This window comes from Hyla sarda, chromosome 2 (genome assembly GCF_029499605.1).
Source record: "Hyla sarda isolate aHylSar1 chromosome 2, aHylSar1.hap1, whole genome shotgun sequence".
Taxonomy (NCBI): domain Eukaryota; kingdom Metazoa; phylum Chordata; class Amphibia; order Anura; family Hylidae; genus Hyla; species Hyla sarda.
The window spans coordinates 50,696,594-50,702,695 of NC_079190.1; the positions used below are offsets into that span (position 1 = coordinate 50,696,594).

General features: G+C 49.5%; 1 long non-coding RNA gene across 1 annotated transcript in view; it reads left to right on the forward strand.

Annotated features, from left to right (window-relative positions):
* LOC130358474 (uncharacterized) overlaps positions 1-6,102 on the forward strand; it is a 74,189-nt gene that overhangs the window by 44,462 nt on the left and 23,625 nt on the right. The window lies entirely within an intron of this gene.

A 6,102-nucleotide genomic window follows, 5' to 3' on the forward strand; every position in this document is an offset into this window, starting at 1 on the left:
ACGGTAGAAAAATGTGGAATAAATTGCCTGTAATAATTGGCGAACCCCAATTTAGTAAAGATGTGGGCACCTTGGAGGCGATCAAAGAGTTCAGAGATGAGGGGTAGGGGGTAGCGGTTCTTAACCGTGATTTTATTAAGACCGCGGTAGTCAATGCAAGGACGTAGGGAGCCATCTTTTTTGGACACAAAGAAAAATCCAGCTCCGGCAGGAGAGGAGGATTTACGGATAAAGCCCTTTTTTAAATTTTCCTGGACATACTCAGACATGGCAAGAGTCTCTGGGGCAGAGAGAGGATAAATTCTGCCCCGGGGTGGAGTAGTACCCGGGAGGAGGTCGATAGGGCAATCATAAGGCCTGTGAGGAGGTAGAGTCTCAGCTTGTTTTTTGCAGAAAACATCCGCGAAGTCCATATAGGCCTTAGGGAGACCGGTTACTGAGGGAACCACAGAGTCACGGCAAGGGTTACTGGGAACCGGTCTTAGACAGTCCTTGGAACAAGAGGGCCCCCAACTCTTGATCTCCCCAGTGGACCAATCCAGGGTTGGGGAATGAAGTTGAAGCCAGGGAAGTCCAAGGAGAATTTCCGAGGTGCAATTGGGGAGGACCAAAAGTTCAATCCTCTCGTGATGAGATCCGATGCTCATTAGAAGGGGCTCCGTGCGGAAGCGTATGGTACAGTCCAATCTTTCATTGTTTACACAATTGATGTAAAGGGGTCTGGCGAGACTGGTCACTGGGATGTTGAACCTGTTGACGAGAGAGGCCAAAATAAAATTTCCTGCAGATCCAGAATCCAAGAAGGCCACGGTAGAGAAGGAGAAGGCAGAGGCAGACATCCGCACAGGCACAGTAAGACGTGGAGAAGCAGAGTAGACATCAAGGACTGTCTCACCTTTGTGCGGAGTCAGCGTACGTCTTTCCAGGCGGGGAGGACGGATAGGACAATCCCTCAGGAAGTGTTCGGTACTAGCACAGTACAGGCAGAGGTTCTCCATGCGGCGTCGTGTCCTCTCTTGAGGTGTCAGGCGAGACCGGTCGACCTGCATAGCCTCCACGGCGGGAGGCACAGGAACAGATTGCAGGGGACCAGAGGAGAGAGGAGCCGAGGAGAAGAAACGCCTCGTGCGAACAGAGTCCATATCTTGGCGGAGCTCCTGACGCCTTTCGGAAAAACGCATGTCAATGCGAGTGGCTAGGTGAATAAGTTCATGTAGATTAGCAGGAATTTCTCGTGCGGCCAGAACATCTTTAATGTTGCTGGATAGGCCTTTTTTAAAGGTCGCGCAGAGGGCCTCATTATTCCAGGACAATTCTGAAGCAAGAGTACGGAATTGTACGGCATACTCGCCAACGGAAGAATTACCCTGGACCAGGTTCAACAGGGCAGTCTCAGCAGAAGAGGCTCGGGCAGGTTCCTCAAAGACACTTCGGATTTCCGAGAAGAAGGAGTGTACAGAGGCAGTGACGGGGTCATTGCGGTCCCAGAGCGGTGTGGCCCATGACAGGGCTTTTCCGGACAGAAGGCTGACTACGAAAGCCACCTTAGACCTTTCAGTGGGAAACAGGTCCGACATCATCTCCAGATGCAGGGAACATTGGGAAAGAAAGCCACGGCAAAACTTAGAGTCCCCATCAAATTTATCCGGCAAGGATAGGCGTAGCCCAGGAGCGGCCACTCGCTGCGGAGGAGGTGCAGGAGCTGGCGGAGGAGATGACTGCTGAAGCTGTGGTAGTAACTGTTGTAGCATAACGGTCAGTTGAGACAGCTGTTGGCCTTGTTGCGCTATCTGTTGTGACTGCTGGGCGACCACCGTGGTGAGGTCAGCGACAACTGGCAGAGGAACTTCAGCGGGATCCATGGCCGGATCTACTGTCACGATGCCGGCTGGCAGGTAGTGGATCCTCTGTGCCAGAGAGGGATTGGCGTGGACCGTGCTAGTGGATCGGTTCTAAGTCACTACTGGTTTTCACCAGAGCCCGCCGCAAAGCGGGATGGTCTTGCTGCGGCGGTAGTGACCAGGTCGTATCCACTAGCAACGGCTCAACCTCTCTGGCTGCTGAAGATAGGCGCGGTACAAGGGAGTAGACAGAAGCAAGGTCGGACGTAGCAGAAGGTCGGGGCAGGCAGCAAGGATCGTAGTCAGGGGCAACGGCAGGAGGTCTGGAACACAGGCTAGGAACATACAAGGAACGCTTTCACTGGCACAATGGCAACAAGATCCGGCAGGGAAGTGCAGGGGAAGTGAGGTGATATAGGGAAGTGCACAGGTGAAGACACTAATTGGAATCACTGCGCCAATCAGCGGCGCAGTGGCCCTTTAAATCGCAAAGACCCGGCGCGCGCGCGCCCTAGGGAGCGGGGCCGCGCGCGCCGGGACAGGACCGAGGGAGAGCGAGTCAGGTACGGGAGCCGGGGTGCGCATCGCGAGCGGGCGCTACCCGCATCGCGAATCGCATCCCGGCTGGAAGCAGAATCGCAGCGCCCCGGGTCAGTGGATCTGACCGGAGCGCTGCAGCGGAGAGAGTGTAGCGAGCGCTCCGGGGAGGAGCGGGGACCCGGAGCGCTCGGCGTAACAGTTCGTGACTTCAGGGCGTGGTTTATCCTTAACCACTCGAAGGTATACCGCTGGATCCTGGGCTAGGCACAGGGGCAATAAAGACTCCGAAGCAAAGTTACGGAGAACGGTAACTTTACTGTGGGTAGACAGTTGTTACAGTCTATGCAGTACAGCCAGGGCCAAAAGAGGTGACCAGTGACACAGAGACCTTGTAGGTTTGCTGGGACTTGTAGTTGGACTGGAGAATTTAGAGCAGGCCATGCTGGCTAGACAGATGACTTGACTTGACTGACTTGTGACTGAGAGGACGGTGACTTTACCTTACTTGCACTTGACTTGGCCTCCACTACTCTGGACACACACACTAGGCACAACTTGACTGGACCTCAGCAGGAAGCAAGAGAGAGAGAGAGGTAGCTCCACCCAGGGTTTATATGGGGGAGAATAACAGGGAGCCCAGAGAATAACAGGGAGCCCAGAGAATAACAGGGAGCCCAGAGGTCACCCCGTGGAGCACCTGGCCACTGGTGCCTCCTGGGTAACAATCACGTGGTAAATTTTATTAAAGGTATAACACATGTACAAATGGGGAAAAAAACTACAGGGGGGCCCTGGGGACAGGGCAGGAAAGGTACGAGGCAACACCATCCCGTACTGGGCCACCAAATGCTTGGGTAATGGGACACAGGATCAGGCGCAGCTGAGAACTGGGGGGGGGGGGGTTATGGGACACAGGGTCGGATCAGGCGCAGCTGAGAACGGGGGGGGGGGGGTGTTATGGGACACAGGATCGGGCGCAGCCGGGGGTACCTGCCTGTATCCCGCACTGCCTGTGTGTGTGCGTGCGCTCCCTGCGCTCGTTCACAGGAGTGCGTACCCGCGCATAAGCTGTATGCATACAGCTGAAATCTCCTATGCTGGATACCGGCGCGCTTTGCGGCCGGTATCTAGTATGCTGCAAAATCAACACTAGTCTGTCTGGCTAAAGACAGACAACCCCTAGTGGTGGCTATTTTTAGATTAAATTTTTTGGGGAAATTGAAATTTAAAAAAAAATAAAATTATATAGCAAAAAGCCATCATATGCTTAGTTCTTAACATATAAAAAGTTTTCAACAATGACAGTGCCTCTTTAAAGGTACTAGGAACCAGGTGCAACTGCTTTCTTTGTAACTACTGTGGTGTCCCGGTACAGTATTGCATACCATACCTAGTGCAGAGGTCCCCAAAGTCAGAGTAACTAGGTTCAGGTAGGGTTCCTCAGGTGGGACAGCCCCTAGTCGCCTCTCCTTAAGTCTACCACTAATAATAATGCGGTGACTCTATGATCCATCACAATTATTTATATTTTATAGTAATGTATAGTACTTACCTTGTTCGGCGTCGCAGGACCTTCGGTCATGTGACCATGCTAGTAACCTCTATGGTATGTTGGGGGACCTTTGGAGGTCCTTGGGTCACGTGTTACCCACAAACCTTTGTAATGGTGATTGACATCAGTACGGACCAATTAGCATTAGTCCAGCCCCTGCCCATATAAGGGAGCTGTGTCCAATTATCGCTCTCTTGGGTTGCAGCTCTCGTGGATGCCGGACTACCAGGATGGTTCTACGCAACTTTCAAAGACACGCTAGGCCTCAAAAACCTGCCGGCCTCAGCTGAACCAAAACTGTGAGTTCAAATCTAAATCCCCACTAATGCTAGCGTGACTACTGGACCGCAACTAACCCCTAAATCCACTGGAACAATGCACAGTACTGAAAGTACTAAATGCTAAAGTCCCAACCATTGTCAATCTCCAGAGAAAGCCGTTGTTATGCTAAGAGACTGTTATGTTATTGAAGCTTGCAGAAAATCTTCAGTAAAAGTTAATACTGTTTCAGAAAACTCTCCGGTTGTGGACAATCTATTATTATCTACCTCCCTATCGTTCCTGGGAAGGGTGGCGGTAGGAAAAGCGTTACTAAGGAGCCCTCACCCTAGCGTCACGAATAGCAAGGGTTAACAAGCACCCTTAGATAACTGCACTGCTACACCCCCCATACCCTACATCCCCCAGGCTATCACACTACTATAGCAGTGTTCCCCAATCTATGGCCCTCCAGCTGTTCCAAAACTACAATGCCATCATGTCCTGACCGTCAAAGGCCTGTAGCTACTTCCTTATGCTGCATCGTTGTATGGGTTAACCGTTAGTAAAAGGCAACTTTTCCCCCAGGATTTTTATACTAAAGGTAGGACATAACTAATTAAGAGGTGACTTATCCAGATGTCATCTTCACCACAAAAGGATCATTGTAGGACAAGCAATGTTTTTCTCAAAATGCCAATGATGTCAGGCCAGGGAATGTCCACATGTGAGACACAAAAGACTCAAAAAGCTCTACCGTATTTTTTTTTTTACTGAATAAAACCTAACATCTTGGCATAAAGAGAAGGAAATAATGTAAGTGAAACCAGAGCGAATACTGGGCTTTGATCTTAACATTTTAGCACTATGTCACATTGGCTTCATATGTTTAAGGGATTGAAAGAAGTGCCAAAAGTGTTATATAAAAGGTCAGTATTAACCAAGCCTGAAGCCTATTACTATGTACCCATGACCACACTTAAAGGGGTATACTTTTTTCTAAAATAAACTGGTGCCCGAAAGTTAAGCAGGTTTGTTATTTACTTCTATTTAAAAATCTTAATCCCTCCATTACTTATCAGCTGCTGTATGCTCCAGAGTAAGTTCTTTCCCTTTTTGAATTTTTTCCTGTCTGACCATGGTGCTCTCTGCTGACATCACTGTCCATGTTAGGAGCGGGAGGTGAAAAGGAGGAGCCAGCCAGCTATGCCAGCGTAGTGTAGTAGGAGGCAACTCTGCTCGGGCCGGTAGCACATCACTCAAAGTGACCCAATAACAGGACCGGAGCAGCAGAACCGTCGCCCAACAATATTCATCAGCTTTCTCCACTAGACATAAAAAAAACTACATTTCAATTGGGGGGCACATGAGGGGGGCATAGCATAATGTGGGGGAGGGGGGCACCCCTAGTGACACCACTGGCCCTGTTACAGATTTTACATTTGGGCCCCGGAGCTTGAGGTTGAGCCCATGGCTTTGAGATCTCTCATGTTTTCAAGCAGAATGAATGCCCTATTTTACATCTGAATAACATTTCAGTAAGGCAGAAGTCTTTAGAAATATGTTAGCAGGGTTCTAGAACACTCCAAGCGCTAATGCTGTCTTTTCAGACAAGGTACACTCAGTTCTTCCTACATGAGTCACAGACTAACCACTTTCAATAGATTAATAGTTTTCTCTACAATGGAAACCTCTATTTTTTAACATTTAGTGGCTCCGACAGTGAACATTATATTGAGTCACTAAATTGTTCTGATAGGTAAAGTTTTTTTTTTTCTTTAGGTGTTTTGAGTCATTTAGCCATAATAGATCTATGACATAGCAGTCTAGTCTCCGGTAGAACTTAAAGGGGTACTCCGGTGGAATTATTATTATTTTTTCATCAACTGGTGCCATAAACAGATTTGTAAA